This window comes from Trichechus manatus, unplaced genomic scaffold, assembly GCF_000243295.1.
Source record: "Trichechus manatus latirostris isolate Lorelei unplaced genomic scaffold, TriManLat1.0 scaffold00157, whole genome shotgun sequence".
In the NCBI taxonomy this organism is placed as follows: Eukaryota; Metazoa; Chordata; class Mammalia; order Sirenia; family Trichechidae; genus Trichechus; species Trichechus manatus.
Genome location: NW_004444093.1, coordinates 2,924,650 through 2,935,488, shown reverse-complemented (window position 1 = coordinate 2,935,488; position 10,839 = coordinate 2,924,650). Strand labels below are relative to the sequence as shown.

The 10,839-nt window shown below is 44.5% G+C and overlaps 1 protein-coding gene across 4 annotated transcripts in view; it reads left to right on the top strand.

The window, feature by feature from the left end:
- The first annotated feature begins 3,307 nt into the window (after window positions 1–3,307).
- Window positions 3,308–10,839, top strand: part of SPECC1L (sperm antigen with calponin homology and coiled-coil domains 1 like) — a 272,749-nt gene continuing 265,217 nt past the window's right edge. For all 4 annotated transcript variants that reach the window (XM_004386171.3, XM_023740527.1, XM_023740529.1 and 1 more), the window contains exon 1: window positions 3,308–3,419. The gene's annotated coding sequence lies outside the window, so the exon portion shown is untranslated. The remainder of the gene's footprint in view (window positions 3,420–10,839) is intronic.

Sequence of the window (10,839 nt, the reverse complement as noted above, 5' to 3'; positions counted from 1 at the left end):
GAAACTATTTGTTCTGTAAGCCTTCACCTGAAGTACAATAAAAAATATATATGTATATATATTAAAAAAAAAAACTGGCTTTTCCACTGCAGGGGAGGGATGTCCCTAGAAAATGATCGCTTGCATTGCCGTCAATTTTTTCAGAAAACCCTGCAGAACAGCTCTATTCTGCACACATGGGATTGCCAAGAGTTGGGATTGACTCCACTGCAACAACAGCAGCAACAGCAACAAATGACGTCAAAAGCAATAAAAGGCCCAGAGCCCCTACAGAATCAGAATCAGATAACCTAGAAAGGTGTGCTCTAGCAACCCATAGTTTTCTATTGAAGACATCAGTGACCCTCTTTGAGGCTGTGGTAGTTCACTGGTAGAATTCTTGCATTCCATGAAAAAGATCCAGGTTCCGTTTCTGGCCAATGCACCTCATACACAGCAACCACCCATCTGTCAGTGGAGCCTTACATGTTGCAAACAAACAAACAGGTTTCCGTGAACAGGTTTCAGCAGAGCTTCTAGACGGAGACAGACTAGGAAGAAAGTCCTGGCTATCTACTTCCACAAATCAGCCAGTGAAAATCCTATGGCTCACAACGGTCTGAGCTGGATCTGTAACTCATCATAGGGATGGTGTGAGACTGCGTAGTGTTTCTTTCTGTTGTGCATGGGGTGGCCATGAGTCAGGGTCCGACTTCATGGTAGCTAACAACAACACTAACAGCTTACAACTGAAGACAGTCCAGATGTCCATTAATAGGAGAATGGGTAAGCCAAATCATATTTGTAGAATAGGATACTACACGCAACTGTCTTAGTGCCCTAGTGCTACCTTAAGAGAAATACCACAAGTGGGTGGCTTTAAAAAACAGAAATGTATTCTCACAGTTCTGGAAGCTAGAAGTCCAAATCAAGGTCTTGGCTATGTCGATTCCTACCATGAGCCTGTCTCCTAGTTTCTGATGTCTGCTGGAGATTCTTAGAGTTCCTTTGCTTGTAGACATGTCTTCACATGGTGTCCGTCTTCCTCCTGTGTGTGTCTCTGTGTCTGTCTACTCTTTTTATGAGACACCACTCAGAAGTGATTAGGTTTAGGATCTACCCTATTCTGGTATGACCTCATTAACATAACAAAAGAAAACCCTTATTTCCAAACAGGGTCACATTTACAGGTACAGGGGTTAGGACCTCAACATAACTTTTTGGGAAATACAATTCAATTCTAAATAGCAATCAGAATGTATAAGCCACAGATACATGCAAAAAGATGAATCTAAGGGCCATATGTTGAGGGAAAGAAGGCAGACACAAAATAATGCATACTGTAGAAGGCTCAGGAATGACCACCCAAAGATATCAGGGCCTAATCTCTGGAACCAGAGTCCCTAGGTGGTGCAATGGTTAATGCAGTTGGCTGCTAACTGAAGGTTTGAACCCACCCAGAAGTGCCTTGGAAGAAACACTGGTGATCTACTTCTGAAAAATCAGCCATTGAAAACCATATGGAGCACAGTTCTACTCTGACACATGAGGTTGCCATGAGTTGGAATTGACCTCGTGTCCGGACCTTCATTTGCTGATGTGGCATGACTCAATGAGAAGAAACAGCTGCAAACATCCATTAATAATTGGAACGTGGAATGTACGAAGAATGAATCTAGGAAAATTGGAAGTCATCAAAAATGAAATGGAATGCATAAAGATGGATATCCTAGGCATTAGTCAGCTAAAATAGACTGGTATTGGCCATTCTGAATCTGACAATCATATGGTCTACTATGCTGGGAATGACAAATTGAAGAGGAATGGCATTGCATTCATTGTCAAAAGACATTTCAAGATCTATCCTTAAGTACAACGCTATCATTGATAGGATAATACCCATAAACCTACAAGGAAGACCAGTTAATATGACTATTATTCAAATTTACACACCAACCACTAAGGCTGAAGATGAAGAAATTGAAGTGGCGCAGTGATTTAGAGCTACGGCTAACAACCAAAATGTTCGCAGTTTGAATCCACCAGCCACTCCTTGGAAACCCTATGGAACAGTTCTACTCTGCCGTGTAGGGTCACTATGAGTCAGGATCGACTTGATGGCAACGGGTTTGGGTTTTTTTTTTTTTTTTTTGGCTACTTTGAGGAGGCAGCTCTTCCCCAGTCTATTCTGAGTGCCTTCCAACCTGAGGGACTCATCTTCCAGCACTGTATCAGATAATGTTCTGCTGTTGTTCATAAGGTTTTCACTGGCCAATTCTTTCAGAAGTAGGCTTGAAGATCCTTCTTCCTAGTCTGTCTTATTCTGGAAGTTCCCCTGAAACGTGCCCACCACGGGTGACCCTGCTGGTATTTGAAATACCAGTGGCAAAGCTTCCAGTATCACAGCAACATGCAAGCCTCCACACTATGACAAACTGACAGACAGGTAATGCATAACCAGCCTACTTCAAGTGATTTGCTTTTTTCTGGAATCAGGATGGAAACCCTAGTAGTGTAGTGGTGAAGTGCTATGGCTGCTAACCAAAAGGTCAGCAGCAGTTTGAATCCACCAGGTGCTCCTTGGAAACTCTATGGGCAGTTCTACCGTGTCCTACAGTGTCGCTATGAATCTGAATCGACTCCGCGACAACGAATTTGGATTTTGAATCAGAATGGTCTCCCTATATGTATACAGAATAACTGCTCATAGTAAACATCATGTTTGAATTTCTTCGCGTTTTGATTATTTTTAACAATTCAAACTACACCAAGACCAAGTTCAGTTTTCCCCAGAAAAAAAGATGATGTAATACAAGAAAAATCTATGAATCTAGTTCAAACTATAAATAGAACCATTTCCTAACTTGAGGAAGGACATTCAGCCTTCTTTTTTGGTTGTTCCCTTGTTCACGTCCATGTCCGCGCTACACTGGCACCGCCAAGAAGGCAGTTTTTTTTTTTTTTAATCACTGTCTCGCTAACGGTTAGCACCGTCCTAGAAATACGCGCTGCATGAGTGGTGGACCTAGTTGCTGAAGAAAGCCTTGGGAACAGAGGGCCATCACCGCCCACTACCTGGCTGTCACCTGCCCTCCCCGAGCACCCACCTTCCAAAGCGCCTGCGCGAGCCCTGATGCATGCGCACTGGCTGCCCGGGACTTCGACCGAGCGGGCCGCAGGGCGCCTGCGCGAACCGGGGCGGAGCCGGCCGGGAGCGCGGAGTGGGCGGAGCCATCGCGGCGTCAGCGCTTTTGGCGGAGGCCAAGCGAAGCGGAGGAGGAGCCAGACTAGGGGCGGGCCGAGGGCGGGGGCTGCGAGCGGAGCTGGGGGGTTGGCTGCTACTCTGAGGCCGGACTCAACGGATCCGGGTCTCGCCACCCGGCGAGCTGGCCGTCCGGCCCTAGCCCGGAGCCAGCAAGCGAGCCAGGGGGCGCCGCGCGGTAAGAGCACGGTCCAGATCCCCTTTCTGTGCGCCGGCGGGTCCGACTCTCCTCAGCGCGCCCGCGCGGCCAGGCCCGAGCGGCCCTGCAGACCCCGGCGGCCTGCGCCTGCGCAGTCTCCTTGGCCTCCCTCCCGCGCCTGCGCCGTATCCTCGGGCCCGAGCTGTCCCTGGCTGTGGGGGCCCTGGCAGGTTCTGGGGCTCCGGCCCGCGGCCTCCTATGGGCTGGACACGACCTTCCCGTTTGCCTTTTTCCTGTCCCGGAGAGGCCCCAGCCCCCAGCAAGACAGGACCCGGAGCGGAGTCCCCCGCGTCGCCCCCGCCTTGACCTCGCTCGGCTGGGAGCCAGTCCGAAGACGGCGAAATCCCCCTTTTCTTGAGACCCGCTTAATTCTCAGAGGCCAAGCCATTGCATCCATTTGGATATAAGTAATCCGGTATTTTGCTGAGGAAGTTGTGCGTTTCCAGCAATCTGGTCATTGTGAGGCGTTATGGTTGAGTTAAAGTCCTACTAGTGCATTCTTGGGCAGCTCCCTTGGAGATGGCTGGAAAAGGAATCGGTTTCTAGGTCGTTCCAGCCTGTTTACACACCAATTGGGAATCCGTGTGATCATTCAAATGCAGGGAAACGGATAACTCGCCTGTAAGCACTGGGAGGCAGGGAGAATTTCCGTAAATTTGCTGCTTTATGTGGATTACAGGAAAAATGTAGAGAGAGTCTCTCAGGCCGTTAATAATGTTTCCTGAGTTTAGGACAGATTCCAGGAAAGTTAAATAATGCTGCAGAACCCAATAACGTTTGCTCCCATCCAGAAGGATGACGGCAGTCATCTCTGGTGGTTTGAGGGGACCTTAGTTTTGCCAGTGTGAGTGATACCAAAGGGTCTATAGTAGTATTTTTAATAATTAAAAACAAGGTAGAGAAATAATACAGTACAAGGGAACTGTTAATGGCGATGGGTGAACAACGTGATGAACATGTCACTGAACTGTACATGTGAAGATTGTTTAAATGGCATGTGTTTTGTTTCTGTATATCAATAAAAATACAGTGCGTTATAAAACAGGCAGTATAGAAGGGCATATGGGGAAAAGAAAAAGTAGAGTGTTGATCTGGATAAAAATTTTTTCTATAAAGAATTGGCTGATTCAATCATTTTTTCCTCCATAAAAATGTCTCCTTTTCCCCTTTGATTTAGTGTGTACAAAGCAATCTTCAAAGACTCAGCCACTTTGGGTAGCTGGTGGATGCTCTGTAATTGCCTGTACATTCACACTCGGGTGCGTGGGGATTTTCTTGACATTAGTTTTTAGTAAAAAAGTGACTTTTGCTGTGGAAAAGCTTTATCACTGCGTCTTGGTAGAGGTACAGGTACCTTAGTATCAAGTACAGTGTGTGTGAGCGAGTGGAGAGGACTTAACAATAGTTGTGGTTAAGGTGAAGTTTCTATCAGAATTTCTGTTTTAAACTTGGACGTTTTGAGTACATATCTGTAGTGTGTCATCTTGAGAAGTGGTTTTTCTCTGAGGTGGAGGCTCCCTTTATAACTAACTTGACATAGCATATCTTGTATTTCATATGACTCAGATGATAGTATAGCTTAGGTTAAACATTACTGTCAGGGTTGGGTTTTTATAATGCATAAGACTTGTCTTGTGGCCATATACGTATTTAAATCACATGGTGAACTTGTCCATGTTACGCAAATGACCCAGCTCAGTAGAGGAACTATGGCAGAGTGTCAGGAGGCTAGAGACATTTTCTTTGGCTTCACAACTTTGGGCAGTTCAGCTTTCCTTTCTAGACCTTCATTTCCTCATCTGTAAAATGTGAGGTATGGAAAGGAGTTTGAGGGGCCAATTTTAGCAGTTAATGGGTCCTTAGAACCACTGTGGGAAACAGTGTGGCACTTCCTCAAAAAGCTAGAAGTCTAAATACCATATGATCCAGCAATCCCACTTATAGGTATATATTCTAGAGAAATAATAACTGTGACATGAATAGACATATGCACACCCAGGTTCATTGCAATATTATTTACAAAAGCAAAAAGATAGAAACCGCCTAGTGCCCATCAGCAAACTGGTACATACATACAATGGAATACTACTCAGTGTTAAAGAATAATGAATCCGTGAAACAGCTTACAGCATGGATGAACCTGGAGGACATTATGCTGAGTGAAATAAGTCAGTCACAAAAGGACAAATATTGTATGAGACCACTATTGTAAAAAGTCAGGAAAAGATTTTCACACAGACAAACATTCTTTGATGGTTACCAGGGATTGGTTGGGGGTAACCACTAACTAGATAGTAGACACATACTAACTTTGGTGAAGGGAGAGGTAATACATAGTATGGGGGAAGTCAGCATGACATAATCAAGGTAAAGAAAGACACTGAAACATACGCAAGAGTAAAAGAAACAATGGGAAATATTAATACGTATAAAATCCTGCAACAGCAGTAATAAACAGTAATGTACAAGGGGATACATAGGTAGATATGGAAGCTGAACAGGGGTCAGAGGGCATATGGAAGCACACCCACGTACATATATATGTGTACATACTGGAAATATACCTACATGTGCAATAGTGCACACAGGGGACACAGTCATGAAAACTTAGCCATAACCATACACTTTCTGGGACTGACATGCTGGGCTTGAGGGCTAGAGACCATAGTCTTAGGGACGTCTAGGTCAATTGGCATATCATAATGCAGACAGTGTTCTACATCCTACCTTGGTGAGTAGCGACTGGGATCTTAAAAGCTTGTGAGCAGTCATCTAAGATATGAGTGGTCTCTTCCTGTCTGGAGCAAAGAAGGGTGAAGAAAACCACAGACTAAAGGAAATAGTCCAGAGGACTAATGCACCACATGAACCACGGCCTCCACGAGCCTGAGACCAGAAGAACTAAATGGTGGCCAGCTAACACTGCTGACAGCTTTGATCAGGACCGCAATAGTATGGACAGAATGGGAGAGAAATGTAGAACAAAATTCAGGCTCATAAATAAGACTGGACTTACTGGTCTGATAGAGACTGGTGGAACCCCTGAGACTGTGGCCCTTAGACACCCTTCAAACTTCAAACTGAAGTCACTCCCAGAGATCACATTATAGCCATGTAATAGGCCTATAAAATGAACAGTAACACCAGTTATCATGGACATGTTATCAGGAGGGACCAGTCCCTGGAGAAGGACATCATGTTTGGTAAAGTAGAGGGTCAGCGAAGGAGAGGAAGACCCTCAACAAGATGGGTTGACACAGTGTCAGCAACGATGAGCTCAAACATAGCAATAATTGTGAGGATGGTGCAGGACTGGGCAGTGTTTTTTTCTGTTTTACATAAGGTTGCTGTGAGTCAGAACTGACTCGATGGCACCTGATAACCACAACATAAAATGAACAATAACACTTCAATAAGGAATAAGGAATGTACACCTTGTCCGAAAGCAAAGTTCAGAAGGAAGGTAGGTGCAGGAAAGCTGGACAAATGGACTCAAGGAACCCAGGGAACAAGGGGGAAGAGTGCTGACATATTCAGGGGTTTGTAACCAATGTCACGAAACAATCTGTATATAAATTGTTGTTTGGGAAACTAATCTGTTCCGTAAACTTTCGCCTAAACCATAATAAAATGTTAAAAAAAAAAAACCCCAGAACAGTTAATGAATCTTTGCCTGCAGAGTCCTGTTCAGCCATGGGTAGGACTGGGTCTTCTTACCAGTTTCCACGACATTGTGGTCCCTCCTCGAAGACAGGGTGCTTTCGTGAGGTTGGCGAGAACAAATCTTGGAGACTCTGGTCGGGCCCCTGTCCACCAGCCCGTGTTTGTCTGGAATGGAGTCTTGAGTGGGCCTTAGTATAATGAGAAAACAAGGACAATATGGGGAGTTTTAGGTCTTCAGGGGTGCATGTGTTTAGGTGCTCGACTACTAGCCAAAAGGTTGCTGTCGAACCCACCCAGAGGTGCCTAAGAAGATAGGCCTGGTAATCTCCTTCCAGAAGGTCACAGCCTTGAGAACTCTGTGGAGCACAGTTCTTCTGCACAAATGGAGTCGCCGTGAGTTGGAATCGATTTCATGGCAACTAACACAGCAACCTGGAGTTTTTCATAAATCCAAATTTACACAATTAAGGAGCTGTCCTTTAAAATTTTTTTTAATGATGTCCTTGTTTTCTTAGTGTTCAAAGTAAGCATCTTTTGTGAAGCTTTGGTGATAGTGAATGGTGGTATATGGTGACTGTAAATGGCAAATAAAGGTTGGCTCTCTTAGCGTGATTTTTAGAAACAGAGGGATCAAAGCTGTTGTTTTATTATTGTCAGGGAGTTTAGGAAAACGTTCCTGGGCTTTTTGCTGCTAAGAAAATTCAAATATAGATTATTTTTTAAAGAGTAAACATGACTTTATTTTGTGGTCATCTGTCACAATTCACAGGTAACTGTAGTGGAGAGGCAGCTCTGTTAAATTTGCCAGGTATTAAAAGATGTTCTGTTCTGATCATCCTTAGATACTTTTCTTTCTGCATATAAAATACCAGGAAGTATATGTGTGTGCGTTTGAGTGAGAGAGAGCAAATAAGCTCTTGCAGAGAAAGTTCTCCTAGTGATTGGGATTGTTAGTGTGGAATGGACCAGCTACAAAGGTGAAAGCTCCCAAGGAGGTGTGTATAGCTCAGAACTCTTAACATGGTGGCCTCTGTCTTTTGCTAGAAAACAACATAACCATAAAGAATCATGTTTAAAGAATGCATTGCCATATGCTGAGGGGACGGGTGGCTCTGTTCTGTTCAGAAGTGGCTGTAACGATGAGCTCTGTGTCTGTGAAGCCTCTGAAATTCACAGTGGTCTGCCATTAGTCCCAAATAAGATTAGAGTTGTAACGTACACTCAGAAAAAAATCTACAGTGTATGTATCAAAAGATGTATTTTAAAAGCGTCTTGAGTTAAAATTAATAATGTAGTCTCTGATTCATCATAGTCCTTATTTCTACATTCAGAGGACTGACTTCTCTCAGCCATCTCTGAGTTCTGTTTTCAGAGGATAATTTGATATCTTTATAAAGGAAATTGTCCATGAGAGATAACGTCTACTGGATATTAATAGTGTTGCACCTGACCTTTTCTTGCATCTTCATTGTAGGTTTTTTTTGTTGTTGTTACATCCAGAAGTTTACTCCTGTCTTTCTAAAATATGAACCTGTTCATAGTCACTCGCCCGTTTGAATTTCCTCAGTGGCTCCCATTACCTGTATAATAAAGTCTAGGCTCCTTAGCACCTCAGTATCCAGGACATGTCACCCTGGGCTCTGGCCCCACTCTTCTCACCCCCGCCTCTTTTTTGGTGCTTCATCGAGTGTGCTGTACAACTCTTGGTCTCATCAGCCCCCTTGTCTCCTCTGCCTGGAATGCTCTTCTCTCACTTCATCTGATTGTCACCTTCAAAGCTTAGTTTGGGCTTCCCTGACTCTACCGTCTCCTGCAGACTGGCCCAGCCCCCTGAACTTCTGTGTGTTGTGTGTCCCTCCACTATGCGGGGCACCCTTTAGGACAGGAACAGCCTTCCTGCACACTGCGGTGTACAGTAGGAAGTGTGTCCTGATGGAAAGTGCTGGGCACGTCAGCCATGCACAGGAAGTGGTCACTACTCCCGGCCCCCTAGGAACTTGGAACTCCAGGAGCCCTCTAGTGATTCACACCAGCTTTCAAAGTCTGTTTAATGGAATCTTAGTGTCTAATTCAAATCTTATTTCCTGAAGGAGGGGACTCTGTCTTATATTGGTTTTATCTTCCAGAAACCTGGTGGTGAGCCTGTTTTTTGTTCCCAGCTCTGGAAGGAATGTGCCTTTCCTGCATGTTGTTTCCGCCTTTCCTCTTGCACACCCTCCACTTTGCCTTTATTTAAAAAAAAGAAAAAAAAAAGATTATTAGATGCGTTTGTTTGGACAGTGAGGGCTTAAGAGATTAAGATACTAAATTTCAAGTTTGTCTGTTGTACGTATAGCCTAGGGAAAACAGAAAAGTTAAAAGGGAAAAATACTTTGTCTCTTAAAAAAAGAGCCCCAGGATTAGACTTCTTTTCTAAAGAAGTGATCCTACACAAAGTAAAACAAAGGCAGGCCTGGCCATGCTGTAGGAAAGAGGCACACAAAGAAACCGGCAGCAGGGCTAGGATTTGCCAAGAAATAGGTGGATAGAGAGATAAACCCAAAAAACCTCATTGTCATTGAGTCGATTCCGACTCATAGCGACCCTGTATAGATAGCTGCCTTCAAGTCAACTCTGACTCATGCTAACCTCATGTGCAGCAGGATGAAACATTGCCCAGTCCTCTGTCATCCTCACCATTGCTGGCACGTCTGAGTCTGTTGTGTGGCTGTTGTGTCAATCAGTCCATCTCACCACTGGTCTCCCTTGTCCTCACTGGCCCTCTGCTTCACCAAACATGATGTCCTCCAGCAATTGATCCCTCCTGATGATGAGTCCAAAGCAAGCGAGTTGGGCAATGTTCTGTTGTAATCCAAAGGGTTTACATTAGCTAATTTTCGGAAGCACGTCAGCAGGTCTTTCTTCCTAGTCTGTCTTCGTCTGGAAGCTCCACTAAAACCTGTCCACCATGGATGATTCTGCTGGTATTTGAAATACCAGTGGCATAGCTTCCAACATCGTAGCAACATGCAAGCCACCACAGTACCACAAACTGACAGATGGGAAGCGGTGTCAAGAAATACCTGGTAAAAATTAAAGTTGTCCTTTTCTCTCTCCCTTTCTGATGTTTTTAAGGAAAATCCCAACTATAAGTTGTATTCTAGTTCCATGTCTTCCCCCATGAATTCCTGAGGCACTTTGTTGGAGCTGCTTTTCTACAGAACAGCCACAGTAGGATACTTTTTCCCAAGAAGTGCCCCTCTTCTCAAGATATTCTCCAATTAGGAAATGCCAGTGTCCTGTGTCCTGGGCCCCACTCTCTTTTCCTTGAAATGTCTCCTTATCATGGTTTGGTTCTACCCCAACCAGCACCAAGTCTTTTCTTTTTTTATCATTGTAATTAAATGAAGTTTACATTTCAAGTTAGTCTCCCATACAGAATTTTTTTTTTTTTACATACATTGTTATGAGACCCCAACCGCTTACCCCATTCTGCGACACCACACTCCTCCCATCCACCCCTGATTCCCCATGAACATTCAACCAGCTCCTAACTCTCCCTGCCTTCCCATCTCACCTCTGGACAGAAGCCGCCCCTTTGGTCTCTTATATCTACTTGTCTAAGAGGCACATTCTTCACAAGTATCACTTTATGTCCCAGGTCCAGTCCAATCCCTATCTGAAGAGTTGGCCTTGGAAATTGTTTTAGTTCTGGGGTGATGGAGAGACCAGGGGCCATGCTTTCTGGGGCGCCTGC